Raw genomic sequence first — 21,219 nt, 5'->3', positions numbered from 1 at the left:
GGTATCTATCCACGATCATACCTTACTTTGTTTGAGGCACTGACTTAGCAAATCCCATTTTTTTTATGATAGGTTTTCTTTATATCGATAAATACTCCTATTAGGTTTATTGTTTCAATTTATATTTTGTTACTACTTTCAAGGGATACTATTTTTTTGCAAGTACAAACATTGATTTTAAGGGTTTTAATTCAAAGTAACATTAGTGATATTCATCTTATTCTAGTAAGTTCACCGTTATCTTTTCTTCTCAAGATTATTTTCGTGTTCTTGCAATCATAAGTGGCCAAACACCACTATAGCATTGTGGGGACATGTCGGATTAACAAAGTTGTCTTCAAAGTACGTGATTCTCAAAGGATATTTGGGCATGTAGTGTGATTCTCCCTAACTTGATTTCTTTCTAACAGTGTTTAATTTTAGGACTCACCTTATCCTTATATGTAATGAAAAAAGGTGTAATGTATGGGAATAGAGAATTAACAGTAAAACTTGGAGCTATCAACCTCCATTTAATTAGCATGTGTCAGTAAATAGGATAGCTGATATACGATGCATAATAGGGGTTAGTAATGAAAAATGATATAATTTGTTTAGACGAAAATTACCTATTGATTCTTCATGAAAAGCATCAAATATTACTAGTGCAACAAACATATAAGTTACAAAGTTATAGGGAACACAGTTCTAGTGCCTCTCATATCTTGATTACAAATCCAATGAAATCAACAACTATTACTGTTGGAATTTTGAATTACAAAACCCTACTTTTATTAGAGATTATTCACTGATCGCATAGATAAGAACTTCATAAATATATTAACCTATTCTTTACAAATTGACCCCAACCTAGTTGGTTTCTACAAATTTGATCAATAGTTGCTTTATAATTTTATTAGAGGTGTAATTTGGGCAATTTCGCATTTCAGCACCATTGTCAGGGAATACGGTTAAAGAATTAATTGATGTATTTATTTGACTATTTATTTTTATTTCCTGATTTTAAATTTTCCATTCTTTCTAAGGTGCACTAAAATACCCTGGGTTTGGAACCTTCAAAAATTTCCTAGATTTTGTTATCCTGGACATCATATGACTTATGGGTACTAGTTTTATGATAGGGTATGACTGGTATGCTCTTGGTCATATGCTAACCAGTGTTTGTTGGTGGGTTGGATTGGTTTCTAGAATGGATCTAATTTGGGTGGGTATGAGTCATATAGTGTGTAACAGTTTGTATGGTTTGGTTTCTGCTTCACTTACTTTGACACTTAGAAACTCAACTTAAATCTGAGTACAAATGGCTTCCCATGAGTCATAAGTTAGGGTATGAGTTGCACCATTGACTTATATGGTAGGCAGTGTTTAAACATCCTTTGATTCTATTCTTTTAGGGATACGATTTTAGGGTACTAATTGTATGGTTGGGTATTACTTGGTTTGGGTAAGTCGTATGTTAGACAGTATTGGGTCTAAGGAAAAGGCCTAGGGTATGAGTGGTGGGTACCACTCGTATGGAAGGGTACGATTGGTATGGGGTAGTCTTACCATCTGATAGGAAATTTAACCAGTTTAAGTTGGGGGTAATCTGGATATTTCCCCTCTTAACCTCTTAAGGAACCACAACTTATATCACAATTGGGATATTATTTACCCTATTATTCTAATCTTAGAAACTTAGAAACTCTTTAATTCTCTATAAGGATATTGGGTAAAGAAAGGCTAGGGTTTAATCTATAAGATCAATTTGGGGATTGTAAGGGTTATTTCTCTCCATAATCTTCGTAATTTATGGCATGTACTTCTCCCTCATTGTTAGTTCCAACTAAAGACATGTTTTATACAATGTTTTCATAGCACAATTTTTGTATGGTTTTTGGGTTTTCAAATATATGTTGGGGTTTTGGTTATAAATGCTTGGTTATAGTTTTCCCATGTTTTAATTATGAATTTGTTTCCTATAATGGTGTTTTGGACAATTGGTTTCATGGGAAAGGTTAATTGGTAGTTGGAATTGGTTTTGGAAACACTTTTGCCTCCAACATATTTGATAAAATGCCTGTGATATTGCTTTTACTATATTATTGGACTTTTAATGGAAATATTTCATGGTATGGTTTTGTAATGGAACCCTAAATGGTATAAATTGTTTAAATGATTTTGAATGGTTAAATGGTAAGGTTTGGAAGTCATGGTTTTTTGAATTAAACATCCATGCAGGGTACAAAGGAATCTCCCAAATAAACATGATAATGAAAAAGTTATGGGGTACATTGGATTCCCCCAAGCAAGCTTAATAATGGTACACTTATAGGGTACATAGGAATCCTCCAAGTCAACCCAATAATGTAATCTATGGGAACCAGGGAATACCTTATTTTTAAAAGGTTGGATAAGGACATTGCTTGCAAGCTATAGTTGATATGACGATACCACTACTTATAACCTTGTTTAATAATAATAGAATAATTGTTTGGTTGGATGGTAATGGTTATAATTTGGTAATAGTGGCGGAGTGTGATAGCTAAACATGATAGTGTGAGTCCAACGAACGGCAGTGGATATTTATATTTTTTGACATGAGGATTGGTCATAGTGATCATATTAGATATGATGAGGTGCATGGGAATCCTTTAAGTACACTATAGTATGTATTATGGAGAGCGAAGGGTACTTGGGAATTCGCTACTCTTATGGTATCTCTAGTTCATATGGCTACATACATCGGGGTCCATTCAGGGGGTTACAATAAACCTATATATTCCGTGGGTAGTTTTAGGATGGTTAAGCTACACATACTTAGGTTAATAGTTTTAAAGGTATGTTAAACCCAACTCTCTTTACCGACATGGTTGTGTGTGTATATATATATATGTATGGTTATGTGCATATGGTGGGTTTACTTGGTTTTATTAGATTACATTATGTTATCCTTATCATGAGTTCATGCTAGTGGTCACCTACTCGAGCGACTATATTCCCACGCAATGCAGGAACCTACCATCTACTCCTCCTACCTATTGATCGAATCCAGGATCAGCTATTGGATTGAAGTGGTGATCTTCCATATTTTGGAAATATTTATTTCATATCAGGGATGTCTTTACATACTTTATTTATTTTATGGATATAGGTTTTTGCTATGGTTGGGGGCATGTCCCAACTGGATATTATTTTTCTTTTGGTTAGAGGCTTTGTCTGACTACTATGGGTTGGAATGGGTGGTGTCGGTATTAGTGTTAGCATTAGTATTGGCATTGGTATTGGAGCTAATATCGTTTGACAAAATTTATGATTGTTCCATCCCTTTATGTTATGTTATCGATAGGAACATGTTTTTTATATTGGTTTGGTTATGGTTGTTAGTTGGTAATGGATGGTTGGACTTATTTGGGTTGGTAACGGTTATATACCAACCTCAGAATATGGAATTGCAATAAATATTGTCTTGTTATAAGTTTCAAAATTTATCCAACTTAGGGTATGCATATTTCGAGGTTGGGTTGGGTAACGGGGTTCGTCCCCAATCCTGTATAGACTTAGGATGCCCATTACGACAAGGCCTGGGTTTGCTTCATGTCAAGTTGGTATCAGAGCTCTAGGTTCATGGTCAATTGGGAGTCCACCAAGCCGTGTTGAGTAGAGTCTCTTTTAAGGGTGTTTAGTGTGCCATACTCATAAGAGATAGGCTACAAGGCATTTAGGAATGTTTCACTTTCTTGGTATTCTTTTTTAAAGCTTGGAGTCTAAGTACAAGAATCTTCTCAAATTCTTGTTTTGTTCATTTTTTAGATCATGCCTCGATGATTGGTGATGCAAAGAAACTCCTTTTGTTCAAACTAGAAACAATATTGAAGGGGCAAGTACTTGTCAGGGAATCCGTACTCAGTCTAGGGGTCCCGTACTTAGTTGCTGTAGAGTTCCATCATTTGCTACTAGTCCTCCTCAGGGTGAGGTAATAAATGCAAAATTTTATCAATCTATTCATATTATTGTTCTGTAGGTTACTGGTCAGGCTGAGCGAGATACATCTAGTTCATCGTCTATTGAGGACACATAGGTTCGCCAATTATAAAGATGGATCCTTTTACTTTTACTGGTGTGTAGATGGAGGAGGATCCTCAGGGTTTCTTGGATGAGATAGAGAAAATCTTTAGTGTGATGCAGTCCATGAATATGGAAGGGGTAAATTTTTCTACTTATCAGCATAAGGATGTGCCATACCAATGGTACGAGAAGTGGGATAGGGTGAGAGGTGATGTTGAGAAGTCAACTATGTGGGAGACTTTCTCTAATTCTTTTCAGGATTGCTTCTATCCTCAGGAGTTGTGGGAAGATAAGGTGGAGGAATTTGTCAATCTGAGATAAGGGAAAATGTCTGTCAAAGAATATGCTTTGAAATTTCACCAATTGTCTAGGTATGCTCTAAAATTGGTATCTGACAGTAGGGATAGGATGAGAAAGGTCACTTTTAGACTATCTCAGGATTTGATCTTTAAAAGCAAGACTACAATGTTGATTAAGGACATGATTATTTCTAGGTAGGTAGTTCGTATGGAATATATGGAGAGGCAAAAGAAAAAGTAGGCTAAGTTTGGAGAATGGAGGGGTAAGAAATTCAGGTCATATGAATAGGGTGGTGCTCAACAGCAAGGTTATCGGGATGGCGATATATGTCCAAAGAAGAAGTGGGGGATTTTTGGTTCCTTCTCTTCAGCTAGTGCTTCTCAACTAAAGCAGTCTGGTGATAGACGTAGTGGGGTGGTGATAATTTTTAGGCACAAAGTACCAAATCTTAGGCGAGTGGGGCTCAGTCAGCCTCATCGTATCCTGTTTGTCGATTTTGTGGTTTGTTGCATAAGGTTTTTTGTGATAAGGGGAAGGACAAATGTTTCAAATATGGTCAGCCAGGCCAAATGCTTAGAAACTTTACGGTTGGTAAGGGTGCTTCAGGAGTGGGCAAGAGTCTAGTTGCTTCATCTTTAGCTCTGCACCAAAGTGTGCTATTTCTGCATCAGTTTCTTCTTCTGGTACCGACACAGGTTGGAATCGGCTATATGCTCTTGCTACTCGATAGGAATTTAAGGCATCACCTGATGTTGTTAGTGGTATATTACAACTCTTTTATTATGATGTGTATTGTTTTCTTGATGTGGGTCCACTCTCTCTTATATGACCCAATCTGTGGCTGTGTATTTTTGTTTTGATCACGTGGTTATTTCAGATCCTTTTTTTTCTACCCCGATAGATGACTCTATGGTTGCTAAAAGAGTCTATAGAAAGTTTCTGGTATCTGTTGGTAGAAAGCAAAATGTGGTAGATTTGTTTAAACTTTATATGGTGGATTTAGATGTTGTTCTGGGATGGATTGTTTACACTCTTGTTATACGTCCTTAGATTGTCGGACACATAAGGTTGTCTTTAAGTTCCCTGGTGAACAGGTTATTGAGTGGTATGGTGGTTCCCTAGCTCCTAAGGGGAGGTTTATTTCATATCTTTGAGCCCAGAGGTTAATATCTAAAGGGTGTCTCTATAATTTGGTCTAGGTTAAAGATTCAAACTTGAAAGGTTCTACCTTGAATTCCATTCCGGTGGTAAATGAGTTTCCTGAGCTCTCTTCGGATGAACTTCCTAGTGTTCCTCCAAATAGGGAGATTTAGTTTGGTATTGATATGGTTCCAGAGACTCGTCCAATATCTATTCCTCCTTATAGAATAGCTCCGTCTTAGTTGAGAAACTCAACAAACAACTTAAAGATCTTTTAGATGAGGGTTTCTTCTATCCTAGTGTGTCCCCTTTGGGTTCACTAGTACTATTCATGCATAAGAAGGATTACCTTTGTATGTGCATTGAATATTAATAGTTGAATATGGTGACAGTTAAGAACAAGTATCCTTTTCAAATGATAGATGACTTGTTTGATCAGTTGCAAGGTGCCAAATTCTTTTCTAAGATAGATCTTTGGTCTGGGTATCATCATCTTAATATTAGGGAGGTGTATATCCCTAAGACATCTTTTCATGCTTGGTATGGGCATTTTGAATTCTTGTTTCTGTCATTCGGTTTGACTAATGCCCTGATGAAGTTTATGGATTTGATAAATATGGTTGTCAGGTAGTTTTTGGATCTTTTTATCATTGTATTCATTGATGTCATTCTGGTTTATTCTAAAAGTAAGGTGGATTATGCCAATCACCTCCGTGTGGTGTTGCAAACCTTGAAAGATCAGCAGTTGCATGCAAAATTCTCCAGGTGTAAGTTTTAGTTGAACGTTGTCACATTATATCTAGTGAGAGGATCATGATGGATCCACAAAAGGTGGTGGTGGTTAAAAGATAGTCTAGACCCATGAATCCAACTGAAATTTAGAGCTTTTTCGGTTTGGCTGGGTATTATAGGTGGTTTGTGGAAAGTTTCTCGACGATAGTTACCCCATTGACTAAGTTGACTCAGAAGAGGGTAAATTTCTCTTTGTTGAATGCTTGTGAAGGTAGTTTCGAGAAGCTGAAGGATAAGCTAACTTTGGCTCTAATTTTGACTTTGCCTGAACGCAATGAGTGGTTTGTGGTTTATTGTGATGAGTCCTGTATAGGACTTGGATGTGTTTTAATATAACATGGGAAGGCAATTTTCTATGCTTCCAGGCAGTTAAAGGTGCATAAGAGTAATTATTCTACTCATGATTTGAAGATTTTATCTTTAGTTTATTCTTTGAAAATATGTCAACATCATTTGTATGGAGTGCACGTGGATATCTTTTCTTATCATAAGAGTCTATAGTATGTGTTCACTCAAAAGGAGATAAATCTCAAGCAGAGGAGATGGTTGGAGCTTCTCAAGGACTATTATATGCCTCTTCACTACCACCTAGGTAAAGCTAACGTGGTTGCTGATGCTCTTAGTAGGTTGTCCATAGGGAGTTTAGCTCATGTTTATAAGGATAAGCAAGAATTAGTGAAGGATATTCACCGTTTGGTTAATCTTTTAGTTCGTCTCTTGGACTCCAATGATTGTGGTGTGATGGTATAGGGAGTGGTTTGGTCATCTCTTGATGTAGATATCAAGGAAAAGCAAATGCTATATCCCATCTTGATGAAAATCAAGAGTGAGTTTGGTGTCCAAAGGGTGATGGTGTTTTAGATCAGTGATGATAGTACCTTAAGGTACCAAGAGAGGTTATGTGTTCCTGACGTCGATTGTTTGTAGGATTTTGGATGAGATGCATGAATCACGCTATGTTGTTTATCCCAGTTTGACAAAAATATATCATGATCTCAATGAGAAGTATTGGTGGAATGGTATGAAGAAGGATGTGGCTAATTTTGTGGCCAAGTTTTTAGTGTGTCAACAAGTTAAAATTGAGCACATGAGGCCTGGAAGGTTGTATCAGGAAATTGATTTTCATGAATGGAAATGAGAGGTAATCAATATGGATCTCGTTATCAGTCATCTACGATTTCGAAATAAATTTTTTTAGTTTGGGTCATTGTGGATAGGATGACAAAGTCCGCTCACTTCTTTCTAGTGAGGACTAACTTTTCGACTGAGGACTCTGCACGGTTGTATCTTCATGAGATTGAAAAACTGCTTGGGGTACCTATTTCGATTGTCCCTGATCGTGGCATACAGTTTTCATCTAATTTCTGTTGGTCTTTACAGAAAGGTTTGGGGACCAAGTTTAGTCTGAGTACTACTTTCTACCCACAAATGGATGGGCTAGCAGAGAGAACTATTCAGACATTAGAGAATTGATTATGGTGGAAATTGGGTTGAGCATTTACCTTTGGTTGAGTTATCCTACAAAAATAGCTATTATTCTAGCATTAGGGTGGCCCCTTTTGAGGCATTGTATGGTAGGAGGTGTAGATCTCCTATTGGTTTATTTGAGCTTCGTGAGGTAGACATGTACAGTCAAAATTTGGTTTATCAGGCTATGGAAAAGGTGAAGGTGATTTGGAATAGGTTTAAGGATGCCCAAAGTCGCCAAAAGTCCTATGTGAATGTAAGGCGTATTGACTTGGAGTTTGAGGTTGGGGATAAGTTATTCCTAAGGGTATCTCCATTTAAGAGAGTAATGTGATTTGGAAAAAAGGTGACACAACCTGAACCAGGGTGTTGTCATGATGGACATTCCAAGTCCATCCATGACTGGAGACCACCCCCGTTACCCAACCCAACTAACCTACACGTATCCTAAGTCGAATGAATTCTGAACATATAACAAGAAAGTATTATTGAATGGTCTAAGACTCTGGCATAGGTGTATATCCGTGACAACCCAAACAAGTCCAACCATTTGATACCCAACCAATAACCAATACCAACCAAACCTTAGTCCAAACCATAACTGTATGATTTCCATTATAATTATATATAATCCCATAATAAAAGTGGATGGAACAACCAACAATCCCTTCAACTGGTGTAAGCCCCAATACCAATACCAGTACTAAGGCTAACACCTATACCAATCCCTCTATACCAACCATAAATAGTTCCACAAAAGCCTCTAACCAAAAGAATACCAAAATTCGGTTGTGTAATGCCCCGAATCTGGTACCCAAAATGTTACACGGTGCTCAATGACCCCGAAGGACCACAAGCTAACCCATGTCTGATATCTGTAACTGGGCACTACATAATATACTGTATAAATATGGAAAAAGGCTGAAAGGCCATAAGGTTCAAATATTTATTAAAGCATAACATCTGGAAAATACAATATATCAATACCAAAACAAAACTGAAATAACTGTATGAACATGCTATAGTCTGAAAGCCACTAAAAATGACTGAATAAGGAGTTGATGGGACATGTCCCCAACTAACTCTAACTACTAAAATAAACTAAGTACTAAAAGAATGAAATAATCAAAAAATAACATCCTCGAATGATAAGACTCACTGCTAGTATGACTGCTAAAACTGGAATGCTACTGATGCTCTGGAGCTTGTGCTTTTGAACATATGGTATAAAACACCATAGCGGAAAAGTGAGGATAGATGCATAAATACGTGAACTGTAACTGAATTCATGATAATACTAAATCTGAATACTAATAACATGAGTTTTGTGTTAACTGAGTGACTGTGTATGACAGTCCTGATTCTAATGGAACTTGCTAAGTTCCATGCTGAACTGGGTGACTGTATCTGACAGTCCTAAATCTGATGAACTATATGAGTTCTTTTACTGAGACTGAGACTGAGATTGTGACTGTGGGAAATATTCATCTAACCAACATGCCCCAAATAAGCTATTATAGGTGAGTTGGGGTCCAATCTGTAACCCCAAGTGAAAGGGTGTCAATATCGCGCTACTGGTAAGGACAAGCTGTGTCTGACCCTCATCTGATAGTGTCCCCAAAAGATAATGGTGGGACCCTCATCTAACAGTGTTAATCCACCTCATCAACCCTCATCTATCAGTTTTGATGTCTCAACCTATGTTGCCTATATAGTTTTAGAATGCAAGGATTTCTTCTAAAGATCACACCCTCAACTTTCAGTGTGTGTGGGTTCACTATGTGATTATTCCTACTCCTATCTTAATAGACACAGAAACATGATTGACTAAACTGGACTGGGTTCAGTAAGTTCCGTTGACTAGAGGAATATTACTAAGATTACTGAGTTACTAGGATTTCTGAGTTTTTCTGAGTCATGAGTCTAACTGAATTCTACTGAGCATGGCTTGACTGAGAGTATTTTCAAAACTGACACTGGCTCTAGGAATACAGCTAAATTGTCGGGTATAAGTACGCCTAGGACTCGATAGCATGAAACTGACAAGACATGACACTTCCTACACTCACGACCATAATCAACAATCCATAATAAAATCATTAGGGAATTTTATGAGGCACTTGATTTTTGGGATGGATTGGTGTGGTTCTTCTATGCCTAGGACACCAGAATATTGAACCATGAAAGAAGAAAGGCATGAGAGAAAAGCATATTGGCTATTGATTGTGAGGCCCTAATTCTTGACTGGAGGGGACACCAAAGGCCATGTTTTGGTACATGAATAGGAATGAATATAAACATGTCATAATTTTATAGGGATAATCTCATGAACAATCCATCAAACAATTTAAATGCATAACAATAACATGGAAGTTATTTTGAACATAAGGGTAAAGCATGGGTTCATCAATTTGATAATTGAGCCCTAAAGCATGATTCTTGTTCTCTTGGGCATTTTGTCAAACACATTGCATGCATAACCTTAGGATTAGGCATATACACTAGTTCATACATCATGGTTACTTTAATGACCTCAATTTAAAAGTTTCCAACCCACATACTAGCATAATTTCATGAAAAGTACATAAAGACTCCAACTTTGGATTCATACAACCACATCAACATAATTAAAATCAACCCACCATATGAAAATCATAATTCATGAATTGAAAATGGGATTCTTGAGCTTCATGGTTGAAAGAAACCCATGAATCAATAATATTCATACCTGGGTGGATGATTTCTTAAAGATTGGTGGAGGAAATCTTGAATTCTTAAATTAGGATTAAACACCTAGGGTTTATTGTTCTTAGGGATTGATCTTTGAGAGAAACCCTAATTTGGTGTTATGGATGAAAAATGAAGTTATGATCTTTGATCTGGTATAATTAGGGGTCAAAACGGGTGGAAAAAGATCCAAATACCTTTTTAAAAATGGCTTAAAATTGTTGATCAGAAGTCGTGATGGCGTAGGCAACGGTCCATCGCTAGCCCGACGGTCCGTCGGTCCTGACCATTGCACTTGGCCAGAACCTAAACTTTTTGCCTCATCTGCGATGGTTTGGGCGATGGTCTATCGATCCTGACCATTGCACTTGACCAGAAGCCGGGTTCACTACCTTAGTCGCGATGGCTAAGGCGACGGTCCATCGGCCTGACCGTCGCTTCTGGGCAATTCTGATAGTTCTCTATAAAACGTCCATGACTTTTTACTCCGATTTAGGAAGTTATCACTAACTCTTCTAGATACAAGATTTAACTTAAAGAAATTTTGGGGTATTACAATATCTCCCCCTTGAGAACATTCATCCTCGAATGGGACTGACTAGACTAGGAAAGATGATAGACTGATCTTACTTAAGGGACATGAACATTTGAACATGTCTATATGACTGAAACTTTTGATATACTGAAATCTCCTATTGATTATGCATGTCTGGTTCATGGATATGTGATGGATGGTATTCATGCATGCATGACTGAAATTACTGAGAAGCTGAGTTTCTCATGATCAGAATGCATATCTGATGCATGAATATATGACTAACATAATACATGAACATATGACAGGATATGCAAGGGTATTTGATACCAAGTTTATAACTAAAATCTGACTATGAAACTGAATAAGCTTAAGGAAATCTGTGACCTTGGATTGAGTCTGAGTTTGCAGAGAAGAGGTAAGGATACTTGGTTCGCATGTCTACTTCTGATTCCCAAGTAGCTCCTCAATGGAATGATTCCGCCAAAGAACTTTGACTAGAGGGACTTCTTTGTTCCTCAGTCTGCGAGTCTGGTAGTCAAGAATTGTGACTGGGATCTCTTCGAAAGAAAGATTGTTCTGAATGTCTCAGCCCTCTACCGGGACTACAAATTTTGGGTCACCTATACTCTTCTTTAGCAAGGAGACATAGAACACTCGATGAACTAAGGCTAGATCTGAAGGAAATTCGAGCTCATAAGCTACCTTGCCAAAACAATTGAGAATTTTGAAGGGACCGACATATCAGGGAATGATCTTTTCCTTCCTGTTGAATCACTTCACTCCCTTCATGGGAGATATTTTCAAGTACACATAATCACCAATCTCAAACTCGAGATCCTTTTTGCGCACATCTGCATACGATTTTTATCGGCTCTCAGCTGTCTTAAGCCAATCTATGATCAACTAAACTTTCTCTTAGGTGTCGAATACCAAGTCAGGCTCTACTACTACAGCCTCACCCACTTCGAACTAACCGGTTGGAGATCTACACCTCCTACTGTAAAGAGCTTCAAATGGAGCCATCTGAATACTGTAATGATAGTTTTTGTTGTATGCAAACTCAATCAAAGAAAAGTGGTCATCCCAACTCCCCTTGAAATCAATTGCACATGCCCTTAGCATATCTTCCAAGGTCTGAATAGTCCTTTCTGCTTGACCATCTGTCTGAGGATGAAAGGTCGTACTAAGGTGAACATGGGTACCAAGACCCGTTTGGAATGCTTTCCAGAAATAAAAGGTGAACTAGGTACCTCTATCTGAGACAATAGATAACAGAACACCGTGTAATCTAACCAACTCCCTAATATAGAGTTTGGCATAATCCTCGGCTAAATAGGAGGTATGGACTGGAAGGAAATGAGCTGAGTTGGTCATCCTGCCGACAATGACCCAGACTGAATCATGCTGATGATGAGTACGAGAAAAACCTATCACAAAGTCCATGTTCACTTCTTCCCACTTCCAAGTAGGAATATTGAACTCCTGCATGGACCCACTAGGCTTCTGATGCTCAACCTTAACCTGTGAATATGTAGAGCACTTAGCCACAAAAACTACAATATCTCTTTTCATCCCACTCCACCAATAGATTTCCTGCAAATCCCGGTACATCTTAGTGGCCCCTGGATGAATCGAGTAACGTGCATCATGCACTTCTGTATGAATTTGTTGCCTCAAGTCATCTACACCTGGCATGCACAAACAATCCTGACAATGTAATACACCATCTCCCCCTTGGGAGGAAACCTTAACCTTCTGATCCTTGACTGACTCTTTTAATTTGACTAGAATGGGATCTCTATCTTATTTTTCCTTAACTTCGGAAACTAGAGATGATTTGGAATTACTCTAAACCCATATATTACCTTTGGCTGAATTGAATAAGCGGACACCTAGTCTAGAAAGCTGATGAAATTCTTAAGCTAGATCCTTCTTACTGTCTTTAACATAAGCAACACTACCCATAGACAGTCTACTGAGAACGTCGGCCACTACATTGGCCTTGTCCAGATGATAAAGGACACTAATGTCATAATCTTTCAGGAGCTATAACCACCTATTCTGATGGAAATTAAGATCTTTCTAAGAGAAGACATAATGAAGACTCTTATAATCTGTGAACACATCTACATGAACCCCGTACAACTAATGCCTCCAAATCTGTAAGGCAAAAACTACGACTGCTAATTCAAGGTCATGAGTTAGATAATTCTTGTCATGGGGTTTAAGCTATCTGGAGGTGTAGGCTATGACCTTACCATGCTGTATGAAGACACAACCCAAACCCACTTTGGATGAATCACAATAGACCACAAACCTATCTGAACCATCTGGAAGAGATAAAACTGGGGTTGAGGTGAGTCGAGTCTTCAACTCCTAAAAACTCTTCTCACAAGGATCTGACCACTGAAACTTGACTTTCTTCTGAGTCAATCTAGACATAGGGTATGAAATCTAAGGAAATCCCTCAACAAACCATCTGTAATAGCCAGCCAACCCCAAGAAACTCCTGTTATCTGATGGAGAGATAGGGTGAGGACAGTTTCTTACTGCTTTGGTCTTGAGGATCAACTCTAATGCCATCACCGGAAATGATATGACCAAGGAATGCTACTGATCTTAGTTAAAATTCGCACTTACTGAATTTGGTGAACAATTGATGATTTTTGAGAGTCTGCAATACTATTCTGAGATGGTCTGCATGATCATGCTCATTATAGGAATAGATAAGAATATCAACTATAAAGACTATGACAAACATATCCAACTACTTCTTGAACACATGGTTCATAAATTCCATGAAGGTTCCTGGGGCATTGATAAGACCAAAGGACATGACTAAGAATTCAAAGTGACCTTACCAAGTATGGAAAGTTATTTTTGAAATATCACATTCTATAACCCTAAGCTGATGATAGCCTGATTTGAGGTCTATCTTAGAAAAATAGTTGGCACCCTGAAGTTGATTGAACAAGTCATCGATTCTGGGAAATAGATACTTGTTCTTGATAGTGACTTTATTGAGTTGATGGTAACTAATGCACATTCTGAGAGAACTATCTTTCTTTCACATGAATAAGACTAGTGCACCCCACGGGGACACACTGGGTCTAATGAATCCCTTACTAAGAAATCCTTTATCTATTCCTTCAATGCTCTTAGTTTTGCTGGTGCCATTCTGTATGGCAGAATAAATATGGGCTGAGTATCTGGAAGAAGATCAATACCGAAGTCTATTTCTCTTTTGGGAGGAATTCCTAGAAGATCTTTGGGAAAGACATCTAAGTATTCATTCACTACAGGGACTGATTCAAGACTGGGATTTTCAAAACTAGTGTCCTTAACTCGAACAAGATGATAGACACATCCCTTAGATATCATTTTTCATGCCCGAAGATAGGAAACAAATAGACCTCTAAATGCTGAAGTACTACCCCTCCACTCTACGATGGGTTCATTCAGGAACTGAAACTGGACAACCCTATTTTTGTAGTCGACTGTGGCATACAAGGAATGAAGTCAATCCATACTGAGAATGACATCAAAATTAGTCATTTCTAATTCGACTAAGTCTACTGAAGTGACTTTATGATATACCATGATCGGACAGTTCCTGTATACCCGTCGGGCAATGATAGTTTTACCCACTTGGGTAAAGACTGAGAAGGGGTCTGCTAGAATTTTAGGACTGACTCTGAAATCAACTGGTATATAAGGAATAACAAAAGACAAAGAAGCTCCTAGATCTAGCAAGGCATAAAAATGTACATGAAATATCTGTAACATACCAGTAACCACATCAGGAGAAATTTCCTAATCCTATTGGGATTAAAAAGCATAGAGTCTATTTTGGCATTGCCCACTGGTAGCACTGGAAGAGGAACCCTACTGATTCGGGTGATCAGAATGAGCTGGAAGGCAATTATGCTAAACCTGAGGACCTGGCTGGGGACAATCTCTGACTCTATGGCTTGGCTTGCCACATCCGAAGCAAACATCGCTGCCAGCTTTACAAGTACCCTTATGGATCTTACCATAAGTCTGACAAAAAAGATGGGCACAGGCACTGCTAACACTGCCTTGAGACTTAGAGCCTGGCGCGTTATCTTTGTTATCCTTCCTAAACTTAGAAATTGGAGCACTGGCTAAGGAAAGAGATAGAACGGATGAATTTAGGTGGAATTGAGAACGGCTTCCACTCTCTGACTTAGGCTGATTAAAGTTAAAGCTACCGGTTCTAGCTCTCTTATTCTATTTCTCTCTCATCTTAATTTTTTTCTCTTCTATCTGCTTATCATAGATCATAAGCCTGGCTATGTCCATCTCACTAATCAGCATTGCGGATCTGCACTTATTAACAATACTATTATTCACCCTAGAAACAAACTTACTCATCTTGGCCCTGCTATCTGCCACCACATGAGGAGTGTATCCAGCTAGTTGAGTAAACTTAAGAGAATACTCTTTCACTGTCATGTTGCCCTTCTTGAGGTTGATAAATTCTAACACCTTAGCCTCCCTCAGCTCTAAGGAAAAGAATCTATCAAGAAAGGCAGTAGCAAACTCCTCTCACTCAATAGGCCCTACATCTATTGCCCTCTCTACTTTCCACTGTTTAAACCAAGTGTAAGCCACATCCTGCAACTGATATGCAGCTAGCTCAGCACTATCACTAGTAGTAACTCCCATGATATCCTTAAACTTTTGAACCTGAACAAGGAACTCCTAAAGGTCATCATCTGACTTAGGCCTAAAAAAGGATGGAGGATTCATTTGAATAAAGTCCCGAATCCTAGCAAGAGTAGTGAATGCAGGTCTGAACTCTGCATAAGAAACATATTCATCCAAGGGATCTGCTTGGACAGGCTGATTTCTTCTTTTGGGAAGCATGTTCTAAAAATGAAAAGGAGAAACGGATTAGACCGAGGGTTAAATTTGAGCTCCTGCTCATAGGCACGACATGAATACTAAAAAAGGGAAAACTATTCCTAAAACATCTTATAGCCTCATGTACATAAATGTAGCGCTCATTACACCCATGCACAAGACTCTACTAGATGTAGCTTTCAGACTTCCTAGGACACTATTGAACCTTAGGCTCTGATACCAAGTTTGTAATACACCGAATCTGGTACCCAAAATACTATATGGTGCTCATGACCTCGAAGGACTATAAGCTAACACATATCTGATATCTGTAACTGGGCACTGCATAATATACTGTATAAATGCAGAAATGGGCTGAAACGCCACACGGTTCAAATAGCTGATAAAACATAACATCTAGAAAATATGGTATATCATTACCAAAACAAAATTGAAATAACTGTCTGAACATGCTATAGTCTGAAAGCCTCTAAAACTGACTGAATAAGTAGTTGATGGGATATATCCCCAACTAACTCTAACTACTAAAATAAAGTAAGTACTGAAAGAATGAAATAATCAAATAATAACATCCTCGAATGATGAGGACTCACTTTTAGTCTGACTGCTGAAACTGGAATGCTACTAATGCTCTGGAGCTGGTCTTCTGAACCTATGGTATAAAAAACTATAGTGCAAAAGAAAAGTATGCATCAGTGCCTGAGAATATACTGGTACGCAAGTGAGGTAAGTTGAATGCAAAGGTTCATATGCACGAACTATAACTGAATAAAATGAACTCGAACATGACTACGTGAAGATACATGCATGAATACATGAACTATAACAGAAAGCATGATAATACTAAATCTGAATATTGATAACATGAGTTTTGTATTAACTGAGTCACTGTGTCTGACAGTCCTAATTCTAATAGAACTAGATGAGTTCTGTACTGAACTAGGTGACTATATCTGACAGTCCTAAATCTGATAAACTATCTAAGTTCTTTTACTGAGACTGAGACTAAGACTATGACTGTGGGAAATAGTCATCTAACTAACATGCCCCAAATAATCTATTATAGCTGAGTTGGGGTTCAATCTGTAACACCAATTGGAAGGGTGTCAATACCGCGCAACTGGTAAGGACAAGCTATAGGTGACCCTCATCTGACAGTATCCAAAAAGAGAATGGTGGGACCCTCGTTTGACAGTGTTAATCCACCTTATCAACCCTCATCTAATAGTGTTGATTTCTCAACCTATGTTGGCTATATAGTTTTGGAATGCAAGGATTGCTTCTTAAGATCACACCCTCAACTGTCAGTGTGTGCCCTTATCCTTGGGTTCACTTGGTGCTAATTCCTACTTCCATCTGAATAGACACTAAAATATGATTAATTGAACTTAACTCAACTGGTTCAGTAAGTTCCACTAACTGACGGATTACTACTGAGATTACTGGAATTTCTGAGTTTTCCTGAGTCATGAGTCTGACTGAATTCTATTGAGAATGGCTTGACTGAGAGTATCTTAAAAATTGACACTATCTCTAGGCACAAAGCTAAATTGTCGGGTAAAAGTATCCCCAAGACTCGATAACATGAAAATGAAAAGACATGACACTTCCTGGACTCACGACTAGAATCAACAATCCATAATACAATCATTGGGGAATTTCATGAGGCACTTGATTATCATACTTTGGTACATGAATGGGAAAGCATATAAATATGTCATAATTTCATAGGGCTAATCTCATGAACAATCCATCAAACAATTTCAATACATAACAATAATATGGAAGTCATTTTGAACATAAGGGTAAAACATGGGTTTATCAATTTGGTCATAATTGAGCCCTAAAGCATGATTCTTGTTCTCTTGGGAATTTTATCAAACACATTGTATGCATAACCTTAGGCTTAGGCATATACACTAGTTCATACATTATGGTTACTTTAATGAACACAATTTAAAAGTTTCCAACCCACATACTAGCATAATATCATGAAAAGTACATAAAGACTCCAACTTGGGATTCATAAAACCACATCAACATAATTCAAATCAACTTACCACATGGAAATCACAATTCAGTAGTTTAAAATGGGATTCTTGTGCTTCATAGGTGAAAGTAACCCATGAATCAACAATTTACATACCTGGGTGGATGATTTCTTACAAATTTGTGGAGGAAACCTTGAATTCTTGACTTGGGATTAAAAACCTAGGGTTTCTTGTTCTTGGGGATTGATCTTTGAGAGAAACCCTAATTTGGTATTATGGATGAATAATGAAGTTATGAGCTCTGGTTTGGTATAATTACAGGTCAAAACGAGTGGAAAAGACCCAAATAACCTTTCAAAAATGGCTTAAAGTCGCTGATCAAAAGTTGCGATGGCTTGGGCGACAGTCCATCACTGGCTCAATGGTCCGTCATTCCTGACCGTAGCATTTGGCCAGAACCTGAACTTTCTGCCTCATCTACGATAGTTTGGGTGACAGTCCATCATTGGCTCGATGGTCCATCGGTCCTGACCATTGCACTTGACTAGAAGTCGGGTTTACTACCTTGGTCGTGACAACTTGGGTGATGGTCCGTCGCTAGATCGACGGTCCATTGGACTGATCGTCGCTTCTAAGCAGTTTTGATAGTTCTCTGTAAACATCCATAACTTTTTACTCCGATACCGGATTTGGATGAAATAGGTATCGTTGGAAAGCTAATTTAATTTCCCACATGATATAAAGTCAAAATTGGCGAAATTCTATCTAATTTAAACATTAATCATTTAGGAGGTCATCATTAACTCTTCTGGATACTAGATTTGACTTAAAGAAAGTTTGGGGTATTACGGGTTGGGATATGCCTCCAAACATATCCCTAACCAATATCCATAAAGAAAACAAAGTATGAAATAACATACATGAAATAGAGCCTTATGGAAATATAGAAGCTCACCACTTCAATCAAATAGTTGATCCCAAAGTCCATTGCTAAGTAAGAGGAGTAGAATGGTCGATTCTAGCATCGCATGGAGATACAGCCGCCTAAAGATGGGTTAGCAACTGAATGCTAGCATGAACTCAAGATAAGGACAAAATAATACAATTTAATAAAATCAATTAAACCATCCATTTGTATACAAAACAAATATATATATATATATATCATCATCATGCCGAGAAAGTGAACCGGGTTTAGCATGCATTTGAAACCATTAACTTGGGTATGTTTAGCTTAACCGTCCTTAACAACCCAGGGTTATATGGGTCCAGTGTAATCCCTTGAATAGGCCTCGATATATTTAGACACACAAATTAGAGATACCATTAGAGTAGGAGATTCCTAAGAACCTTTACCCTCCATGATACAGATGTATAGTGTTCTTAAAGGATTTCCATGTACCTCATAGTATCATATAAGGTAGCCATGACCTACCACTCATGTCGGCAAACATACGTTTCCAATGCTCCTTCATTTAACTCTTACCTTCACGGTTAGATATCATACCCTACCATTACTGCCTAATTAAAACCATTTCCAAAAACCAAACCATTGTTATTAATTGAGGCTATACATAGTGGTATCATCATACCGATTATGAGTTGTAAGTATTATCCATAGCCAAACATTTTCAGGTAAAAGGATTCTCGTTTACCATTTACCAATTTAACTTGGGGGAGTCCCAATTACCAAATAACCATTCCCATGTAGCTAATTATCCAGAACCACCATTAAAGCACATAAAAGCATAATACAAACATGGGAAAACCATAACCAAGAATTTATAATGAAAACCCCCAAATTATATTTGAAAACCCAAAACCAAACAATAATCAAATCATGAAAACATTGTATAAAACCATGCCTTTAGTGAAACTAACAATGAGGGAAGAGAACGTGCCATAAACTAAGAAGATAATGGAGAGAAACCACCAACACAAATCACTAATTAATCCTTAACATAAAACCCTAGCTTCCATCACCCAAGAACTTTACAAAGGATTAGAGAGTGTTTTTCTAAGTGTTAAAGAATACAATAATAGGGAAAATAACCTACAAGTGAGTTAAAAGTTGTAGGGCCTTATTAGGTTAAGTGGGGAAATATTCAAATTGCCCTCACTTAAACTGCATCAAAATCCCATTAGAGGGATATGCCTATCCATACCAGTCATTCCCTCCAATACCAATGGTACCCACCACTCGTACCCAAGGCGATCTCCCTTGGACCCAACACTGTCCAAGGTATGTCTCACCCTAAACCATGTCGTATCCATTCATACAACTAGTACCCATGATCCGTAACCCTGGCAAAATAGAATCTAAAGAGGATTGAACACTTCCCACCATACAAGTCCATGGTACGACTCGTACCCTATCTTACGGCTCATGTTGAGCCACTCGTACTCAGATCCAACTTAGTATACCAAGTCTAAGATTAAGGGATGTAACAAAACAACTCATATCCACCAATACAACTTATACCACTCAAGTCACATCGATTTTAAAAACCAAATCCAATCCACCAACTAACACTGGTCAGCATATGCTAACTCATACTACTCGTATCTCAGTGTAAGAGTCATTTTCCCTAGTCGTACCCTTTCTAGAGACTAGAATTCCAAGAAATTTTCTAAGGGCCAGAAACCTGGGTGCTTCTGCCTCCCCCACTAGGAACATTCATCCCCAAATGACGAACAAGGTAGGGTAACCACAAGTATGATTCATTTGCATTATCAAATATCAATGTAACCTTTAACCAAGTTAGAAAACAAAGATGTGATATAGAACACATACCTTTCACACAAATATGTGGAGAAGGAAACAAATGAAAATATTCGGACTTCATGCATGCTTCCGCTTCCCATGTAGCCTCTTCTACCTTATGGTTCTGCCATAGAACCTTAGCTGAGGCTACATCCTTACTTTGTAATACATGACCTGTATATCCAAGATCTCGTCTAGGACCTCTTTATAAGATAGAGAATTTGAGATACCCAAGCCCTCTAATAGAATCTCCAAAGAAGGATCACCAATACAATTCCTCAACATAGATAAATGAAACACCAAATGAATGTAGATCAGACCAGAAAGCAACTACAATTTATAACCACATTACTAACCCTTTTGCTAAATCATATAAAGACCAAAGAACTGGGAACTGAGCTTCCTCTTCTTACTAAACCGCATTACTCCCTTCAAGAGAGATATCTTTAGGAACACCTTATCCCCAACCTCAAACTCCAAGTCTTTATGCCTTACATCCACATAGTACTTTTAGAGACTTTAGGTAGCCTTAAGCCTATTTTGAATCACTTTTACCTTTTTTTTTT

This window comes from Capsicum annuum, chromosome 10 (assembly GCF_002878395.1).
Source record: "Capsicum annuum cultivar UCD-10X-F1 chromosome 10, UCD10Xv1.1, whole genome shotgun sequence".
Lineage (NCBI taxonomy): Eukaryota > Viridiplantae > Streptophyta > Magnoliopsida > Solanales > Solanaceae > Capsicum > Capsicum annuum.
This window is presented reverse-complemented; position numbering follows the sequence as displayed.